Below are 23,206 nucleotides of genomic sequence, written 5' to 3' on the forward strand. Positions count from 1 at the left end.
GGATAGCTATGTGCAGATCTAAATATTTACCTGATAGAAAAATTGCTGTATTGGATAAAGGTCAAAAGATGAATTTTAGTAAGGGCTCTTTAGGATGTTTAAATAGTTTAAACAACAATAATACTCAACATGTTCTTAGTGGTAGTGAATTAAATATAAGTGGAGCTAAATTAGATGGCTTTGATAAAGGAACTAGTGGTGTTTATCAGTACCACTTCTGTTTTATACATGGTTGTAAATTTTTTTAACTAAAACGATTAACAACAGAAATCGTGAACCAGTGGATGATATACTTCAAAAGACGTTAACAAGCAATTCAGAAATATGAAATTGCGGATATAATGTAGTAGAGATATGAGAATGCAGTTGCATTAACTCAGCAGTGTCTAAAAATCTTTAAAGCTAAAACAGATACCTCAAGTTATCAAACCACTGTATTAAAAATGAGATTTTCAGAGAGGCAGTGCTAATACCATAACATTAACTGCTAAAGCAGATAGTGCTAACGCTAAATTGCATTATACTGATGTGTGTAATCTCTGTCCAACTGTACGTAATTTTGATATATACACCAAGGTGTTACTCTAAAAATGGTATGGGCTTATAAAATGTGAAGTAATGGCATATACACATCTGTATCATCCTGTTTTAACTGTAGAAATGAAGACTGATAAAAATGAAAAATGAAATCTGTAAAACATGCAGAAGAAGAAATAAATGAATGTGATCAATATGATGAAAGAGGTTTTATTGGAAATTGGACCACTGATTAAGTAAATCAGGCTATAGATAAGGAACAAGAAAATTTCAGATATCTATGAAGGGTGGAATCTTACAAGGAAAAGCAATGTGCTGTTACAAAATTATGAAATTATGGAATTATGAAAGTAATATTAGAAACTAACACACACAAGTTTGTTACATATAAGATGGATATAAAATATGTAAAAGGAGAAATTAGTATTGACTTAGATCCTCATAACATAAAACAAAATCCATGAAAATGAGCTGTTGTTAAGGTATGTGTAAATTCATTGTGGTAACAATTCGGGAAACAATAAAATATAAGTAACATGTAGTATGTTACAGATTTACAACAATCATAAGAGGTAATATTGGGTGATCGATTAAATAATATAGATATACTTTGGAATATAGATTTAATTTATTTTATTAATGGCAGTCTGTTTGACATGAGGCACAGTTACAAAGATCATTATGTGGAATATAACAAAGCTACAAATAATTTTATAGCAGTATTCACTATATCAAATTCAAGGCTCAGATTATATAATATGTTAGTTAAGCTACAAAAAACTTATTTATATTTTGATACAGTCAGTGTAGTATTTATCGATAGCAATGAAAATACTGTAGAAACGGATTGAATGCTAGGTGAGTGAACTGATGAATGAGGAAATAACTGAATTACAGATTGGGCTTCAGCTGCACCTAAAAATTGTTATTATGAGAAAAATGTTAAAAATATCAAGATGAAAACTAAGTCATTCACTTTAAACTATAAGATTACTCAAAAGCTGTATAGCGAATCTATTTTAAGATTAATTGATGTTAAAGCAAAAGAAACACCACAATTACAGCACAACCAAATAACTAGTGATATATATATATATATATATATATATATATATATATATATATATATATACTAAAACTTCAAAAACAAAAACAGTTAAGAAAGAATTCTCATTTCCGTACGATGAAACAATAGTTCAAGAAAACTATAATACAGTGCCATACAGATTATAATTTTTTAATACACTTTATTGTATATTCATGGAAACATTACTGAAAGAGCTCAACAATGTTAACAATACCAATTTGTTTTAGAAGGTTGGTGAGCTACAAGTAATTTTCTTTTGTAACATTACTGTCAGTTAATATTGGAATACTATACCTGGAGATAAAATATGGTTGGAAATGATTAATGAATTAAAAATTATCTTGCAAGGCAGATATATCGAATTAATTGATAGTTGTGGATATCAATCCCTTGAAGGAGGGGAAGATAAACTGAGTTATGAAGGGATGAAGAAATTTAAAAATAATAATAATGAATTTCATAGTTTGGAATTTTTGCACTGATTTTTTCGTGGTAATCTGGTGTTTGAAGACCATCAAACACTGACGAAAATGTAATATAATAAATTTGCCTTATTCAGTAATGTCACAAGTGATGTCCATCCCCCAATGAATTTGATACACCAAAATGATTTTTTTAAAATATATTGTTATGCAACCAAAATTTCTAACGGTTTTTATATACACTAGTAAGTTTGACTGTTGAGCACATGTGGCATACTTTTAATGCACAGCCTTTGTACAAAAAAATTAAAATATTTATACTATATTATACTATATTCCATTTGTAAAGGTTGTCGGTGTGAGGATATTCTTTGTGGTAAAATATTTTTGATTTGAAATTAAATTTAAATTAATTAAAATTTAGGTTTCTTTATCTTATAAGAAATGTTTGTACAGAAAATCTTTGTAAGTATAAGATAATAACATATGATGCAAGCCATTTAATTATTTTGTAAAAAAGACTGATCATTAAAAACTTGCAAAGTGTGTTCAACATACCCATGTATCACTAACAATACCTAAAACATTGCAGGTTCTTTCGTAATCTGAAATGCATTTTTATGAATTGATAATGTCCCCAAGATGCTGAAAACGCTGTTTTATGCGGATTCTGTGGTAGAGCCTGTATCTGGTGATAACCACTCTTGTAATCCATTACTGAAAAATATTTTCATTGCCCTAAATAGTCCGAGATTTGTGATGTTTGGCAAGGTGTAGGCATCCATTATGGTTTTTGGGTTTAGTTTACAGTAATTAAAACAAAGCATACATTTTCGTGTTCCATCCATTGATTTCTTTCCATAGAAACTAATCCTTGTCCCCCCCTCTGCACTACTATTACTTTTTTCAATTGACTCATCTTTCAGGTACTGATCGATAAATTCGTCAAAAATTGCCTGTGAGTACCTGGGTATTATAAATGGCTTGTGGTACTCTGGTGATTCATGACCCATTAGTAAACAGTGCTGTGTAATATGCGTAGGTGCTAATGGCCCTTTTGGAAAAAGGTAAAGCCTTAAATTCCAAAAGTAATTTTTCCATCCGCTCCTTATTACTTCCTTGTAGGTCCTTCACTTTTCCTTGTAATGCAGTTTTAATGACGTCTGGCGATTGTCTGTAGCTTACATCCCTCGTGTGCAAGTCTTTTCCTCCAGGATAACCATATTAGGTATTAACAACCCCTTTCTTAATCCTATGTCCTGTGGGCTAAAATTATCTATAAAAACAATTACCCCCTTTTCAACCTTTATTTCTTGTACCCATAAAATATTTATTTTAGCTAAGCAACCCACCTGATCTAATAACTCATTCTCCTCCAACGTTTCGACCACACTCAAAATTCGTACTGGCGAGGTAGACTTAACACTGACCCAAAGTGATTTCCCAGTACCATTTGATAGACCTACAAGGGTTCGTGTAACTGTTCGTGGATTAATAAGTTCGTCTTACGCGACAAGCTCCTCTCGAAACATCTCTACACTGACAGTGAAACATTTTTCCATCAATATCCAGCCTATGTTACCGAACATCGATTATGACATAATCCTGACATAAGAAATCTAATCCTTGAATCATATCGAAGGCGACACCATGTGTGGCACAATCTCTATACATCGTTTAAATCAAACCATATTGAAGCATGGCGCCAAGTGAGGAAAGGTTTCTGTCCTTCCATTAGCTTATTGTAGTGCCGGCTGCCCGCCACGAATTCCTTTCCTGTGCTAACATCTTCATCTCAGAGCAGCACTTGCAACCTACGTCCTCAATTATTTGCTTGACGTGTTCCAATCTCTGTCTTCCTCTACAGTTTTTGCCCTCTACAGCTTCCTCTAGTACCATGGAAGTCATTCCCTCATGTCTTAGGAGATGTCCTATCATCCTGTCCCTCCTCCTTATCAGTGTTTTCCACATATTCCTTTCCTCTCCGATTCTGCGTAAACTCCTCATTCCTTACCTTATCAGTCCACCTAATTTTCAACATTCGTCTATAGCACCACATCTCAAATGCTTCAATTCTCTTCTGTTCTGGTTTTCCCACAGTCCATGTTTCACTACCATACAATGCTGTACTCCAGACGTACATCCTCAGAAATTTATTCCTCAAGTTAAGGCCGGTATTTAATATTAGTAGACTTCTCTTGGCCAGAAATGCCTTTTTTGCCATAGCGAGTCTGCTTTTGATGTCCTCCTTGCTCCGTCCGTCATTGGTTATTTTACTGCCTAGGTAGCAGAATTCCTTAACTTCACTGACTTCGTGACCATGAATCCTGTTGTTGTACCGCGATCAACTGGCTCTGTTTTGCAATCCCTATCAAAAATGGTTCAAATGGCTCTGAGCACTATGGGACTTAACAGCTGTGGTCATCAGTCCCCTAGAACTTAGAACTACTTAAACCTAACTAACCTAAGGACATCACACACATCCATGCCCGAGGCAGGATTCGAACCTGCGACCGTAGCAGTCGCACGGTTCCGGACTGCGCGTCTAGAACCGCGAGACCACCGCGGCCGGCGCAGTCCCTATCGGCCGGGTTTTTCTCCACAATGCGTAACACTCTTGCCCGCCTGTGACTGGCTCAGTTGCATCTCACTTCCGCTCTGGCGTGCTTTTTGACCAAGTGCGATCGATAAGCTATACAGTCCAAGGCTGATAACTTAACACTGCTAGATGCAGTGGTATTATAGACTTTGTTATGCAAGCAAGATCTAAAAGCTTTGCAAAAACAGACATAATATCTGATGGGATACAGCAATCACTGGTTGTACAATGTTACTTATAATCCGTCTTGATTGCAAAAATTTTCATACACATGACTGGTTTCGGTTCCTCTAGAACCATTCCTCAGATCTGCAGTTTCGGTTACAGAAGTAACACATGTGGCGCAGCATGTGAAGTTTGCTGTGTGTGGACGGGTTACTCCTGTAACCGAGACTGCAGATCTGAAGATGGGTCTACAGGAACCGAAGCCGGTCATGTCGATAAACATTTTTTCAATCAAGACGGATTATAAGTAACATTGTAAGATCTGAAAGGTCTGTTTGTATTTTAGGTAGGGCTGCGATATTACCAGAAGCAATTATTCCGCCCAGCGTTTTGCAATCCATTATAAGCCCACATCACATTAGATATCCAGTCGGCTAAACCCTATCTGACTGTCTTATTCTTGAGAACCGTGTCCTTCAAGGTAGGGTTTTAAGGATGACCTGTTTTTAAAAACAGTGCATTGCCTTACAAACACAGTAGAGGGTTTTCACAAAACTGTTTCATTGTGAACAAGGTGTACATGTTTATTTTATCTTCCATTTGCAGCTGGAGTGTGCTCTCAGCTAGATGATTAGTAATAGGCCGCAGTAACAACAGTGCTAACAGACACGCTGATGAAACAAAGCGTTATGACCACGTCCTACCGAGAATTCACTGCCGCCTGGTGGTGTTGAGGCTATATCACCCACTCAGGAAAATATATAAGCGGAGTAGAGACGAATTGGGAATCATTCTTCCGATGACAAAGGGCAGCAGAAAGGGATATCGACTGATGTAATTGACTTTCACAAAGGACAGCTCTACGCCTGTCGACGATCATCTCGAAAACTGTGAGGTGGACGTCCTCATCTCTTCATATAAAGCTGTGGTCGGAGGCTTACCCGCTCAGTAAAGCAGGATAGGTGGCAGTCTGTGGCAGATCTGACGACAAAGTAAAACTTTGATGAAGCTGCAAGTGTTTCAGAGCACACCGTTCAATGCAATTTTTTTAACATAGTGCTCTGCATCAAACGTCCCTACCCAGCGAGAGATAACAGCATTGATCAACGGAAACGTGTCACCTGGTCTGATGATGGACATACCTGTGGGTTTTTGTCGTACCTGTGAGTGAACATGATGTTGACCATCTGCATCCCTTCATCCGTGACGTCTTCCCCGAAGGCGATACGTCTTCGAGGCGGATAGCTGTCCGTATCACAAGGCCAGAATTGTGGCACAGGGCTTTGACGAGCATAATGGTGAACTTAAGTTGACGTATTGCCCACCAAATTTCCAAGATCAGAACCCGATGCTAAATTTCTGGTATGTTATCGGGCGCCAGCTTGGCACCTGCGAACCTTTGTAATTCACGGAAGTTGCGTGACCTGTGCATGAACATGTAGTGCCACATACCTCTGGAATCCTACCAAAGACTTTTGGAATCCGAGACACGCTGAATCGCTCCTGTATTGCATTCCAGCGATGGAGCATTGTCCTATTTAGCAAGTGGCCGTAATTTTTTGCCTCGTCATTGTAAAGTATTTTTAAATTTTCGAAATTAAGATCTATATTTGTTGCTTTTAACTGTTCCTGGTATGATTTTAGGTGTTCTGAATTTATATTGACTGGCGACATTTTAAATTTTGAATGGGTCGGTGCGATGGATGGGAAGTTTACATACATTCCACACCAGAGGCGCGTGAGAACTTGCTCTCTAAAAGCACTTAGTACGTTAAAAGCTACTGCACACAGCGCATGAGGAAAAGATCGATAATCCCTTGTCCGTGTTTATTGATCCGTCTGCGTCGAAACCGATGAGGCCTTTTTCACGTAAGATGAAATCATTTCATGGTGGCAGAAACATACCACATAAATTCAACCAATATCGATCGCCCGGAACCCAGTTATCAACTTACTTTGGGAATTTTTCGATTCCATAAATGCGCTTCAAGTGATACATTGCTTCTACACAGTTGCGAAATAGAGGGAGAGCACAAAAGAACGCCCACATTTTGAAAAATTTCTACAAACGTTGTGCTATGAAATGTTCCCAAGGAACTAAGTGAAGTTGAGGAAGTGCACCATCTAGTTGTAAAGCGAAGTTGTAGGAATCTTCTTACCATAGAGGCAGAAGCCACAATGAAACCATGTCGAAATGTCTTTGGCGGTTTTCTCAATAACAAAGAAGGGAATGTAAACCTTCTCCCTCAACACTGCGCAAAACTCATTGACCTCAAGCGAATCTCGTTAATATTCTATAGAGAAATGGGACTTTTGTGTTCCCGAAAAACAAGCATGCTGCGGATTAACTTTACCATGTGCGTGAAACGATGTTTCGTCACAGAAAATTTGATGTCTTTGATGTGTCGTCGTCATTGTCATCTCGGCAAAATCTAGGTGCAGGAGTGAGTTAATGCTGGATAATTTCCTGTAGCGACGTAGGATTTTGGAAACGGTTGGTTGTGCTATCTGAAGCGCATAGCTTGCTCGACGTGTCGATTTCGGAGAGCTTTGCAGAAAAGCTGCTCGAAGGCGATCAACATTCGGTTGCGACACTAGAGGTTGGCCACGACTTTTATCTTTCAAAGTGTAATGCTTTCTTTCCAAACTGCACCACGTTTACATTGAGACTGCTGAGTGGCTCCTGATGAAAGTGTGTGTGAGATGCCCATTGTATAGCAGTTTCCGGCTTCAGTTTTGCTAACTGAAGTACGTTCGAACTTTAATATGTTGTGTAATTGATATTTTGTACTCTAGCACTCTCCGTTGGCAGCAGGCTACCACGATAGAAAATACCTTGCAGAGATATTTCATTAACATGTGTAGGTTTCGAATGGATACGTTGTATTGTTTTGTTTGCATAAATTTTTGGAAGATTGTGTGGGATACCAATTATAAAGACTGGAAAAAGAGACGTGATTTTGCTAAATGTGAGGTCACCAAGGAATTCCGGATTAGCAGGTATTCTAGTCAACGAAGCACGTTCTGAATATTGTTTGTCACAGAATCGTTTCCTTGCTCCTGGTGTGCAAACTAATGAGTCGATGAGACACATAATGTCATGAAGTTACTCAACATACGTTTAGACTTGCAAGTAAAGTACTCATCGAGGTAGTACCTCTTTCCGGCACCTTAAACCACATGACGCCTTCTCCCACACATACACACACAATGAAGATGCTCCTCCAGCGTTTTCAATGAAAAGTGTTTGATCACCCACAATACAGCCCGTAACTGGATTTCCCTGAGTTTCATCTCCGTTCACATGAACCTTCGGCTTTGAAGATAACCTTTTGGTACAGTCAACGAGCTGTAGACAGGCGTAGATAATTGGCGGAAAGCGAAGGCAAGGTGCTACAACACAGGAACAAATGCGTAAGTCCGAGCAGCGACTATGTAGAGAAGTACCTGGAAGGCAGCAAATAAAACATTTTTGATTGTAACAAATGTGGCACAACTTGACATTTTTCAGATGCATAATCTCGTTAATAAACTATTCCCCACTAGATCTTAATGTGTGGCCTGGGTGGATACCTCATCCACGGATTTATCTAGCGACCAGCCAAACACAGTTTTAGGAATTTTTCTTTAGTCTTTACTCTGTTGTTGCACCAAGGTTTTATAAAGAAGTCTATGTTTTTCGTTTTACAGCTGAAATGGTATCATACGATTTCCTCGGTGAATTTTGTGAAAACCTGAGATACTGCTTACATTTCACCCCTTTTTAAGTCTTACAATGTTTTAATCGTAATCACATCGAGATACTCTGTGGCTAAACTGCTGCTACCCGACTTCAACTGTCAGCTGTACAAAGTGCAGTGCTGCTCATGCTCTTTCAGCAACCCTACACATTATCAACTCATAGTGATGTAATTGAAGACACTATGTGAAAGCAAACCTAATTATGTATTACTTAGTAAATTTGTTATAATTTGCCCTTTAATGTAAAACTGTTTGTCTTCAAATCCCAACCACAGTTTATACTCTCATTACGTATTTTACTGAAGACGGGACGACGAAACTGTGAGCGATGTGGTGCCCAGCACAGCTCATAGTGAAGGGGACATGTAGTTTGTGTGGGAGAGAGATTAATTAATCAAGAACTGCATATGCATGATGATCCGTTTACTTCTCTCCCTGATTACCTGGTTACTACTTTAGATTAGCACCCAGCGTGGGCACAGACCCTTTGGTGTTACACGCAATCATTACAACGTCCCACATAAATAATGACACTGGGAAACAGCAAACGGTGCTTAGTGTAATGGCCCGACAAATTACCTACAAGCATGCAGAACATCAGAACAAAACAGAACAAAAACGAAACAAAACAAATATTACGTCACATCCAAGCGAAGATATCAAAATCTCTTACGAATATTTGGAAGCTGGGTGTTCACAGTAATATGGGCACTTACGTACCCCCACGAGTTTTTTTTAGCATTTGCTGATTTGTACTGTTCTCATAATGTATAATTTCACATATTGATTGAATGCTGCTTGTTACACTAAAGTTCTCATAATGCACGATATGCATGTAAGAAATCACAAGTTTTTGGTTGTTCGCACGTTATTGACATATTTTGTTGTAGACCAAACTTCATGCATAATTTTACATACGTCAGTCGCAAACTGATTGTCTTTTCTATGAGTACAAGAAATTTGACGAATGACTGGTGTTATTATGACTGCATAGTGGTGACCAATATATGTAAGATTACTGCGTCCCTAATACACGCAACTGTCATACTTCACTCAGAAACCAGGCGATGGCTTTCATACACCCAATTTATATAGGGAAACTTTTTCTTCATCGAATTGTGGTAGAGCCTACAATTTTACACCTGTATTACCCAGCTGACTGCTAGTCCGTTTAATACATGACCATGCGTATTGTGCGGAGGAATCGATAAAACATATGTCACACATTCCATGATTTGCATGTGAACAACATTTGCCATATCATGTTCGATAGTATTCGAATGACCTGAATGACGTCCCGCCTGATTTGCATACAGCCCACTAACGTAACTTTCTTGTACGTCCTCTAAACTGTTTGCTGTACAGTAACGTGACTACACAAATTGCCCACAAAACCCCTATAGAACGCTGCTCTTTATCGCAATCAGTGCTGATGTCAAATAATATCGCTATATTGCAAATACCAGCAAACAGTTTATTAGAGATGAGGCAGATCTTAACGCTTGTTAACTCAAATTTATAACAATAAGTGATATTTCAAAAATACTAACCCACTCATTCACATCTTATACCACTAATACTCCTAACTCTATCATGTAAATCATTCAGTAATTCTTAGTCAAAACTAAATTCTTCTGTAAACACGATATTTTGTAAGATTAACGGACATCCAAAGTTCTTTCATAATTAGATGTATTATTGCTCTCTGAAAGATTTTCCGACCACCTGCTACCAACTGTTCGCTTGGCAGGCGGTTTTGCGTAAAATCGTTAAAGAACTAACTAGTTAGAGCAACAGGGTCAAGCGCCATATAGAACAATCACTATCGCCAGTGTATAACTAATAATTTCACTGTAATTATGATGAAAGATGAGTAGCGAATTGTGTACGAATTTGAACTTAAATAATATGCCGAAATGAATTTTTCTGGGTATCGATTTAGACCTAGCACCTACAACCATCGACAGAAAACAGAGAATTTGTGCCTGACCGATAATGTAACAAAGCAGCAATCGTCACAGCCGACTAGGCACAAACTAAGAAAAATTTTCTAATTTCTTGCCAGTATCATTTAGTATGTCTGAACTTGATGTTACATGACGAAAATTTTTGTACCGGATGAAAACTAATATCCAGCAACAACACTCCTAGTTAACTAACAACGAAAGATGGTAAATAAGTAACAAAGTGCTCACATGATTAAAATTGGAATGACATGGCTTAAAGTTTCGTATTGGACGGGGATTCGAACGTAATATGTAATCGAACTGTTAACTAAGCAGAGTCAAATATTAGATATCGAATTTTATCTCCAGTAGCAAGATGTATCAACTTGAAGTGACGAGTCGAAAACCTTTTTCGAACCTCCTTGCAGTGGGAATTATATATACGTATAGAAGTTTAACATCGGTTTCTAACACGAGTAGCGAGATTAAAACGTAGTACTGACTCTACAAGTCGGCCTATGTTTCTCACAGAATCGTTTATGTGTATCCGCCTGCACGGAGGCCGAAAAGAGGAACAGTGAGGTACGGTACTGTTTTTGACTGTGGAATGAATGTCAGCAAGTGAAATTCCCAGCATCAAATGCGTGCCGCAAAAATTCCATGCAAAAATTATGTGAATCTTTTAAAAATCTGTGAAATATACATGTTGTTGGCATTTGTTTCAACTAATGTAAGTTTTTCATGCAACTGTGACATCGTAAACTTCAAAAAATCTTCAGTGCTTCACAAAACTAACTCCTCTAAACAGTCATCCTCCTTAACCCAGGTTACCATTTGAGAAAATAAGCATCTCCAACAGGTTTGCCAGTATTCACTACCATCTGCTAGTGCCCGTGTTCACACTGAAGAGGCTGGAAGAAACGCAAGATAATGAGCACTGATTACCATCACAGGGACATTGCATTTCACGTAGATAATCGGCATAGAGATTACAACACTATATACAGGGTATAGCGGGGATAAGAGCAGATATTTTATTGGTGACTGTGGACAGTGTATTAAACAACATTAAATCATTATATACTTGACTTCCAGGTGGTGAAACGTTGACGCATGAATGCCCAATGGATGGTGTGTACGGAAGGCATATTCCACTTAGTGGTGGTGGAGCTACGTCGGTGCAGAAAACATCAGGTAGTTAATTATGTGATGTGCTTGCGGAAAAACTGTTTGACGCAGAGAAAGAAAACTAACGAACTGATGTGTGAAAATATCAGGATGTCACATATAAAAATATTTGCACTTACACCCATTACATCCTGTATAAAGAGCAGTCAAATTAATACGAGACATATTATGCACTGCCCAGTCGCATTAATGTGGCCACCTGTCATACGCCATAACGTCCACCTTTTGGAGCCCTAACCGCTGTGGGATGTGCAAGAAGATAGTCAGCGAGGATTGAGGCTCTGAGCACTATGGGACTTAACATCTATGGTCATCAGTCCCCTAGAACTTAGAACTACTTAAACCTAACTAACCTAAGGACAGCACACAACACCGAGCCATCACGAGGCAGAGAAAACCCCTGACCCCGCTGGGAATCGAACCCGGGAACCCGGACGTGGGAAGCGAGAACGCTACTGCACGACCACGAGATGCGGGCTCAGCGAGGATGTCTAACGTACCTTCAAGGCTGTGGAACCATGCCGACTCCAGTGCCCTGCCGAAAACCTGATCCAGGTGATCCCAGAGTTGTGTGATTTGAGACGTTTCGCGACGAACCCGCCAATGGCTATCTGTCCGATGGAGCATAAGAAATAACTCGTCTGACAACGCCAGCAGTCATCACACAGTGGAGGTGCAGTTGCGTTCCTGGTATGAGAATTCTAGCTGTCGTCACCAATGAACAGCAGTCAACTTGGGTGAATGAACCAGGCACCTGGTGCGGAACCCCGCCCGCAGCAACGTTCGCTGAGCGGTCGTCGAGGAGATACGTTTCGTAACCCCTTGGTCCATAGCGGCGGACAGTTTCATGTCTTCAGAATCAGATTTTCGCTCTGCAGCGGAGTGTGTGCTGATATAAAACTTACTGGCCTATTAAAACTGTGTGCCGGATCGAGACTCGAACTCGGGGCGTTTGCCTTTCGCGGGCAAGTGCTCGAGTTCTGAGAGAGCACATGCCGGCGAAAGACAAAGGTCCTGAGTTCGAGTCTCGGTCCGGCACACAGTTTTAATCTGCCAGGAAGTTTCAGTTTCATGTCTCTTCTCCCACACACATCTCCCCAGACATCGTTCACCCCTCTTATATATGGTCCGTGGTGCACAAAAGTTGCCTCAGCGCCAGTTCTGGATGGTATAAAAAGTATACTTCATAAACCTAACCCTTACGGAAATGCTTCCACCCTTGGACCGAAAGCAAATGAGGATACCCTTTTGGATGTCAGATAAATCGTTTCGTTTCCTCATTACGACAATGACTGTACGTTTTTCCACGTCCCTCCTACACGCTTTACATACCCTCGACTATTGGTGCTGCCACCTTTTTTTTTTTTTAAATAAGATATTTGTGTGATGCGAAAAGTGACAACTGAAACTGAACAACAAACTCGCCTACATCTTACACCAGAGATAATTCTCTTTCGCTCATGCTCATTCGCTCGTGTAAACCATGCTTCAGAATCTTTAGATCGGGACTCTGAGTACAACTTCTCCTCCGGAATTCTTTATATAGTGATTGGGTGCTTCGCTCAAGTTTAAGTAAAGAATTTCACGACACATAGCAATGTGTATATAATACGTTTCCTCTGTCATATAAATGTCGATGTATAAAAGCAGGTTTGATCCACTTCGCAACGATTATTATAACATGAAATTTAACTCACACGCAGATGGCAGTGGCTAGTTTGAAAGTAGCAGCTGAGTGCAGCAATATGGATTTGTCAGTCATTGTGAGATTTGATCAAGCACCTTAAACAGCACTAGTTAAACCGGACTTCGCTCTAGGAGCACGCATGGATGCTGGTGGTTGGAGACAAGGCGTTTCGCACGACACAGGAACTTCCGGGAAATGTGCAAGTGCAGGCTCTTTGCCTGCTGATTCAGACGGGAAGTCTGCAACTACTCCTAAGTATTTTGAACTATTCGAATGGCCGGTTGTCTCATAAAAGCAGTACTTCAACTCGGGGAAGGAAATGACGTCGTATCATCACAGATGAACATCATATTACTTACAAGAGTTCGTGTGCAACCAATAATTGGAAGTCTGACAAATATACATGTCACTGTTAATAATGATGTATCCTTAACTTGCTGATAAGTCCCTTTTGATGCAGTTGCCTCATAAGAAGTTATAGCATGGATTCGCTGAGAAACACATACTATGATAATTCGCTGCAGCCGGTTAGTTACAGGTAGCATATCACATTGTGCCTGCAGATGTGCCTCTGCCACACAAGGAGCGTGTTCGTGGCTGCGCGATATCCCACTAGATTTATACGCGATTCACTCACAGTAATGTGGCCTTCACCTACGTTCGACGTCAACGAACGATAGCCACTTAGAGAAGGCAAATGACAGCACTATCAGTTGAGGCTATATAAATTCTGATCGGGAGAACACTGAAAACAGTGCAGTCGTAGTCGTAATGCGGAAACTAAACGAATAATATCATGTCCAAAAGACATGAACATTGGTCTTCGGGCAAGGGTGGAAATATTTCCGTAAAGGATAAGTTAGTGAACTGTTCCTGTGCCGCCGGGTCAAAGTACACCATGCATGGCAAAATGGCGCTTTCCAAGATTGGTGCAGAGGCGACTGTGGTTCTACAAGGGCCATAGAGAAAAGGGATAAATGACAGCCGCGGAGAGGTGTAAGGACGAACAGACGTGCAACCGTTGAGAATCTGTCCGCCCAAATTAACCATGGGGGTTACCAACAGTGTCTCCTCAACGACCGTTCAGGGAAGGCTGCTGCTTAAGTGTCTCCGCAGCAGGTGCCTGGTTCATGCGCACATACTGACTGCTCTTCATCGACGCCGAAGGCTGGAATTAGCACGGCAGTACCGCAACTGGACGTCCACCGAGGGGCGACATGTCGCCTTTTCAGAAGAATCACGTTTTATGCTCCACCGGACAGATGGCCGCTGCCGTGCACGGCGTGAAATATCTGAATGGAACTCCCTGCTACAATCGTCGGAAGATTCCAAGCCGGAGGGCATTGTCTGGATGATCTCGTCATTCTGGAAGCCACAGTAGATCAACACAGTGTTCATCTATCCTTGGTAACCGTATACACTCCTTCGTGCAGTTTGTTTCCCCACGGCACGATGATATCTGCATCGGTCTCACATAGCTTGTAGCGTGCGCATGTCGTTCTAAGAACGTGAGGACGAGTTTACCGTACTGACCTTACCATCAAGTTCTCAAGATTTAAATCCAATCGAGAATCAGTAGGACCACCTCGATCGGGTTTTTCGTGCCATGGTCTTCTACCGAGAAACGTAGTGCAGCTGTCCTCGGCACTGAAGTGGGCATGGCTCCAAATCCCTGTCGGTACCTTCAAGAACTTGAATGACACTCTTCCTGCACATCTCGCAAAGGTAAGCGCTGCCGAAGGTGCTTATTAAAGTTCTTGACAGATGGTCACATTAATGTGGGTGGTCAACGTAACTTTCTCTCTGTGTAACATATGAATTATAGGACAATATATATGAAGATGGTATCTGTTGTTTTGGACATGTCCAAAAGAAAAGATACTATCTTCATATAATTAAGGCTAACCGGCCATTGACCTTCTTCTTCTATGAGGATGCACACGCATTGCCCGAACTCTTACGGGACTCGGTACGATCGTCTGCCGCGAGTAATGACTGTAGTGGGCAGGGGCATTACGAATGTAGTGTGTGGAGGTTAAGTTGGGAATGGGGGTCTCACGGGGAGCATGCAAAGGATACGTGCCTGCAGTCACACTATCCGCTGTGCCCTCGGTGGCTCAGATGGACGCCGGCACGGTAACTCAGCGTGTTCGGTCAGAGAGCTTGTTGGCCTCTGTAATAAAAAACTGAGTGGAAGGATCAACAAACGATCTCTAACGTATGTCATGTGACGTCCGCAACGACCAAACCAAACGATCAACATCGAATAAAAATGCAAAAAAAAAAAAAAATGTATAGAGCATCTGCCACGCAAGCAGGAGATCCCGGGCTCGAGTCCCAGTCGGGGCACACATTTTCAACTGTCCCCGTTGATATATATCAACGCCTGTCGACAGCGTAGGAGCTTCATTTTATTATCATTTCATTACAATACATTGTCAATGTCCGTCCATTCGTCTTCCTTGAAATGACCGTATCATGGGTTTCCTTATCACCTCCTATTATAGGACTGTGGAAAACCAGAGGTATCACACTAGATGGATGCTCCGATTTGCTTGTTAGTTTACCGGATCGGTAACTATCTGCGCTTACTGAAACAAGTTTGCCCTCGATTTGTCCCGGCAGGGCTCGACTGCTCGTCGCCTGCTACTTTAGCATCATAACACCGCACTGCTCGAAACTCCCACTAACTGGACTCGCTGAACAGCCTAGTAGTCGCCTTAGCCAGTTGCATTGCATAGCGCCCGACTAGCACGCCGAAGGTCATCGGAAACAGTACTAGAACGGTCTAGATTTTCTTCGGACTTCCATAACGTGTCAAGTTAGGTTAATTTATTTCCATTTTCCATATTGTTTGGCTGGTGTAAACTCTATATCTGTATTAATAAAAGTAATGCACATACTGTTTGAGTTCGCGATCAGCAGCCGAAGCGCCGTAATAAATTAGGGTATTTCAAACAGTCTAGAGGGTATTGTTCATAATAATTTACAACGATCTAACAAGGATACGTCTCTTACCTGACCTATTTTAAGCATAAAAAAGCACAATCGCAAGTAGTGAACCCCAGCAAATATTGCATTCGAAAATTTTCGCAATAATCCGGACAGTACGCGGTTAAGACCTTCTGAAAGTGCAGTTTCTAAACATGCGTGCGCACTGTTTGTTTGTCACGCACTCCATCCAACTGTAGCCGCATAATGCCAGAGCTCGAAGTACTGTACAGTGGAACAAGACATTTGTGAAAACTATTATGAAATTGGTCAAAGGGTACTGTTTTTAACCTGGCTGAGACTTCTTATCTTTGAATATGTTTATGCCCTGAATCAGAAATGCAGTGTAAATGAATGAGATGAACATTCGAACGTGGTCACGTGATTGAGTGTCGCTTGTGTCATACGTCTGTACGAGAGATTTCCGCACTCCTAAACATCACTGGGTCCTCTATTTCCGATGTGACAGCGAAGTGGAAACGTGAAGGGACACGTGCAACACAAAAGCGTACAGGCCGAACTCGTCTAAGGACTGACAGAGACCGCCGACAGTTGAAGAGGGTCGTATTGTGTAATAGGCTGACATCCATCCAGACCATCACACAGGAATTCCAAATTGCTTCAGGATCTACTGCACGTACTATGACAGTTAGGCGGGAGGTGAGAAAACTTGGATTTCAAGGCCGAGGGGCTGCTCGTAAGCCACACATCACGCAGGTATATGCCAAACGGTGCCTCGATTGGTGTAAGGAGCGTAAAAATTGGACGATTGAACAGTGGAAAAACGTTGTGTGGAGTGATGAATCACGGTACACAATGTGACGAATGGATGTCAGGGTGTAGGTATGACGAATGCACGGTGAACGTCATCTGCCAGCGGGTGTAGTGGTGTTGTAGTGTGATCGTGTGTTTCATGGAGGGGCTCGCACCGCTTCGCTTCTTGTTTTGCGTGGCACTATCACAGCACAGGCCTACACTGATGTTTCAAGCATCTTCTTGCTTTCCACTATTGAAGAGCAATTCGGGTATGGCAATTGCGTCTTTCAACACGATCGAGCACCTGTTCATAATCCACGGCCTATGGCGGAGTGGTTACACGACAATAACACCCCTGTAATGGACTGGGCTGCAGAGAGTCCTGACCTCAATCACACAGAACACCTTTGGGATGTTTTGGAACGCAGACTTCGTCCCAGGCCTCACCTACCGACATCGATACCTCTCTTCAGTGCAGCACCCCGTGAAGAATGGACTGCCATCTCCAAGAAACCTTCCAGCACCTTATTGAACCTATGTCTGCGTGAGTGGAAGCTGTCATCAAGGCTAATGGTGGACTAACACCATACTGAATTCCAACATTATCGAAGAAGGGCGCCACGAACATGTAAGTCATTTTCAGCCAGATGTCCGAATACTTTTTATCACATAGTCATAGGGCATGCACTACTCTCCATTGTGGTTGACATAATTAAATTGTAATCACGGTCCGCGCGGTCCCCCCGTCGGCGGTTCGAATCCTCCCTCGGGCATGGGTGTGTGTGTTGCCCCTTGTGGAAGTTAGTGTAAGTTAGATTAAGTAGAGCGTAAGCAGAGGGACCGATGACCCCCACAGTTTGGTCCCACGAGACCTTACCACAAATTTCCAAAATTAAATACTAAACAAAAACCATTAATTTCATTTTATAGTAATTCTTTAATTGCTTAGTCTTACTCATTTTGATTTCGAGGCATATACACTGAAGAGCCAAAGAAGCTAGTACAGCTGCCTAATATAGTACAGGGCCCCCGCGAGCACGCAGAAGCGCTGCAACACGACGTGTCATGGACTCGACAAACGTCTGAAGAAGTGCTGGAAGGAACTGACACCAAGAATCCTGCATGGCTGCCCATAAATCCGTAAGAGTACGAGGGGTGGAGATCTCTTCTGAACAGAATGCTGAAAGACATCCCATATATGCTCAACAATCTTCATGTCTAGGGAGTTTTGTGGCCAGCGGAAGTGTTTAAACTCAGAAGAGTGCTCTTGGAGACACTCTGTAGCAATTATGGTCGTGAGGGGAGTCGCCTTTTTCAAATGTGTGCGAATTTCTAAGGGACCAAACCACTGAGGTCATCGGTCCCTAGACTTACACACTACTTAAACTAACTTATGCTAAAAACAACACACACATGCATGTCGGAGGAAGGACTCGAACTGCCGGTGGGAGGGGCATCGCAATCAGTGAGGTGTCTCATTGTCCTGCTGACATTGACCAAGTCCATCGGAATGCACAATCGATATGAATGGATGCAGGTGATCAGACAGGATGCTTGCGCACATATCACCTGCCAGAGTCATTTCTAGACGTATCTGGGGTCCCATACCACTCCAGCTGCACACGCCTCACACCATTACACAGCCTCCACCAGCATGTAAAGTCCCCTGCTGACATGCAGGGTCCATGGATTCATGACGTAGTCTCCCAACCAGTACACGTCCATGCATTCGATACAATTTGAAACGAGACTCGTCCGACCAGGCAAGATGTTTCACGTCTTCAACAGTCCGATCTCGGTGTTGACGGGCCAAGGTGAGGCGTAAATCTTTGTGTCGTGCAGTCATCAAGGGTACACGTTTGGGCCTATGGCTCCTAAAGCGCATATAAATGATGTTTCATTAAATGGTTCGCTCGCTGACACTTGCTAATGACCAAGCATTGAAATCTGCAGCAATTTGCTGAAGGGTTCACTTCTATCACGTAGAACTATTCCCTTCAGTCTCGTTGGTCCCGATCTCTTGCTGCGGCCGCCTCGATGTCGAAGACCTGATGTTTTACAGGATTCCTGGTATACGCCATACACTTGCGAAATGGTAGTAAGGGAAGACACCACTTCATCGCTACCTAGGAGATGTTGTGTCCCATCGCTAATGCGCCGACTATACTGAAATCTTGGTAGCCTGCCATTGTAGCAGCAGTAACCGATCTAACATCTGCGTCACACGTTTGTTGTCTTATATTGGCGTTGCCGACCTCAGCGCCGTATTCTGCCTGTTTACAGATCTCTGTATTTGAATACGCATGCCTATACTAGTTTCTTTGGGGTTTCACTGTATATAAGTGCCGAATGTCAGCACGAGAATGTTTTTAAAATATTATTGACCGCATATGTGTAGGAAGCTGGCCTATTACGCGCTCATATTATTTACTGTTTTTCGCGTAAAATAACGTGTTTTCGTACAATATTTTAAAACAGTAGGCTGGAACTGTCCACCTTCCTACTCCTCCTCTCTAGCTTTCAGTATTTCATCAATAGGAGAGCTCTGGTTTTCACTCGGCTGTTCAGTACTTTACGATCTGGCATTAGGCGGCTGAAATGGGACGGAGCGAATAACAAACAAGCGGTGCTTGCGAAGTTTAATAGCTGTACTTTCAGAAGGTCAAATCTCTGATCTATAAGAACTATGGCCCATATTTCACCGATAGTAACATTAGCTTACAGGCTTCGAATAAGAAATGGTAGAGTGCATTTAAATCATGCAGGGCAGCTTCCGTCACTGTGGTCTACCTTATCCTTAATCAGTTATACGTTTACAGTGTATTTAATGATTCTTATTTTAAATCGTTGTAACTGCAGCTTACCAACAGTTGTTCCTTCTAAATGGTTTCTTTACGGGATTTCCTGTATGCATGAGTGATACACTTTTTGGCGTACTCGAAGAGCGTCTGTTGTTCATGCTTTCCGTGGGTAATTCCTGCTGCGTCCATGGCTTTCGATAAGCCACACGTGCCTCCTGGGTCGTGCCAGATGGCGAGCATCTCCGTGAGGTAAGTCTTCATTGTCAGGATGTAATTCTGTCGAATCCAGGGCACCAGTGCCACGGACAGGTTAGTGCCGCCATTCCACTTTATCCGTGGGCTGTGTGGGTGGGTGCTTCAGCTGTCTCCGTCAAAGGAACGAGGATCCAGGCTTAACAATCTGAATTTTGGAGGTAATACAAACTTCAATAAAACAAGTCCCAACACGAAGTAGGTTACGTGCTTATTGGGTGGATTGCTGTTGAGGTGGAACAGTCGCTAAACGGAAAAGTCTGCAGTACCTACCGCACTTCAGGTGTACAGGGTGGACAAATAAAAATGTCTCGGAAAACACATTCAAAGAAAAAAAGCCGCACCATAAAGGAGTTATGCAAAATAGTCACAAATTGATATTCATAGAGTTATCGACTGAAAATGCAAAATTGTATGGCGGCTGATAGATGAATGTGTGACGCTGCAGCGTAATTTCACCGCACAGCTGGCAAAGATAATAAACTGGACACACGTCGGTACCAGGGCATAAAATCTCCGCGAATTTTATTCCTTATACTCAGTTGGTTAGTAACTATACCTGGCAGCCAGGTGTGTGAAAAATATACGCATACGTCAGCATTTGGCAATGGACGTGTAAATAGGCTCAAAGAAGCCGTACAGCATCAAGAATCAAGCGGTTGGACGTAGAAAGATGAGAGAACGTGAGGACCGCTCAATCGTCAGAGAGGCACTGAGAGCCCCGGAGTCATCATTATCATCTATCCGATGTGCAAATGGTGCTTCAATGACCACTAGGACCATTAATAAGTTGCTCACGGAAAGGGGGTTGAGCTCATGGCGCCCCCTGTGCCAACTGCCATTGACCTCTAAACACTAAGACGTCGTTTGCTGGGGTGTCGGGGACATTCGGCCTGGAATCTCACTGACTGGAGTTCAGTTGTCTTCAGTGATATGTCCCGCTTAAAACTGAACAACGGTGACAAGTGATGACGTGTCTGGAGACGCCCTGGACAGCCATTGGAAACCAAACTGAATGTCGCCCCGCCATACGGCCCGACAACCAGAAGTGATGGTCTGGGCTACCATTTCATACCAGGATCCCTTTGGTTGTCATCCGAGGAATCCTTGCGGCTCATCGGTACTTCGACGATATTCTACGCCCCGTTTAATTGTCCTTAATGGCAACCCATTCCGGGTTTACATTTCAGCAAGATGTTTCCCGCTCACACATAGCGAGAGTGTCTACTATTTGCCATGGTTCTTGTCAAACCCTACCTAGATATCTCCACAGTTGAGAAAATTTGGAGTATTCTGGGCGGAATTCTTCAACTAGCTTGGGAATTTGACGATATAACGTGTCTATTGGACAGAAAATGGCACGATACCCCTCAGAAGGCCATCCAACAACTCCGTCAATCAGTAACAAGCCGAATAATTGCATGTATTAAGACCAGAGATCGACCATCCCGTTACTGACGTCCTCAGTCTGTGAAGCTCATTCTCTTGAATAAATCATCCAATTTACGAAACAGTGGGACACACATAGCACTTCTGCGTGATGGACAGCACCGAAATCGTTTTGAGTGTTTTGCTGTAAATTTCCAGAGTGTAAAGTTTCTTTGAGTAGACCTGACCCTTTACTCTGCCCCACAGAAAAAATCACAGCGAGAGAGATCAGGCGATCGAGGTGCCTAGGAGATTTGGCACTGCCTTTGCTAATTTTCCTCTCCTCACCGAACACCTCATACAAACCTTACAAGGTGCTCAAAGTGGTGTGGTCTCTGGTGAGAAGGAGACGATTAGTGTTTAACGTTCCGTCGACAACGAGGTCATTAGAGACGGAGCACAAGCACCGATTAGGGAAGGATGGGAAAGGAATTTTAGGGAAATCACCGAAAACCTAAATAAGGATGGCCAGAGATTGGTTTGAACAGTCTTCTTCCCGAATGCGAGTCCAGTGTGCTAACCACTGCGCCACCTCACTCGGTCAGCTGTGGCTAGATAATACACATATGGATAAAACAATATCTGGACATGTCGTTTAGGGGTAACAGATTGGTAGAAGAGACGGGCTGTGCTCACCAAACACGTATTATGTGGTTATGCAACGACTCTCCGAAGTATTTATGGGGATTTTCTGATGTAGAATGGCGCATGCTCTGTGAGTTCACATACTCTGACAGGTTGAAGTAAGCCTCATCGTAAATAATCAATAATTGAGGATCCAGTTGTCATGATTCCACATCACTGAAAAAAATTGGGACTTTATTTCCACCACTGATGAAGTCTGTTATTGCCCATCTGTGTGGATCTGGCATTGACTTCATCACGTGACATGACACCAGGTTACGAGAAAATTTACTATAGCATGTTTTGGCACCTCACTGGGATGATTAAGGTAATGCCTCTCGTAGATTTTAACGTAATATGGAAAAGTGGACAGTTTCCTGACCCACGGAAGCAAGCTACTTTAGTTCCACGTTTTAAACAAGGGAACGTATAACGGTAGTTTGCGGGCAGGCGAGTCAATTAGCATCATATTAATTAAAATCGGGGATAAATAGACTTTACTTTGGAAGAATTAAAAAGGGGGAAGTAATACGAAACTTTAATAACTGCACAGTATTACTAACAAGCAATATAATGAAAAGTAATAAAGAGCGAAGTAGCAAAGACCAAGCGGGACAGAAAGATATAGGGGCGTGTTTGTTTTTTAATACATGTAAAAGAACATGTAACACATTATTGAGCTCTCTACCTTCAGTTATCGCGATCGGGCTAGTCGATGAAAAACAGGTACGCGACTGCGAAATTCGTTAAGGAGATTATTTAAAGACTCTTCAAGCACGTTTAAAATACATTACGTGTGTCGAAGTGATCAGAGAGACGTTTATTGTCGGGTGAAGTGAAAATGATTCCGACAACATAATTCGAACTTTGTGTTAGCTGGGAAAAATACTCTTGGGAAACTATTATGGTTGTGGAACCAACGAAAGTTGTACACACAAGAAAGCTATAGTTTACATAATTCTGCATTTTATGAAATTGTGAA

Source organism: Schistocerca cancellata, chromosome 4 (assembly GCF_023864275.1).
Source record: "Schistocerca cancellata isolate TAMUIC-IGC-003103 chromosome 4, iqSchCanc2.1, whole genome shotgun sequence".
Lineage (NCBI taxonomy): Eukaryota > Metazoa > Arthropoda > Insecta > Orthoptera > Acrididae > Schistocerca > Schistocerca cancellata.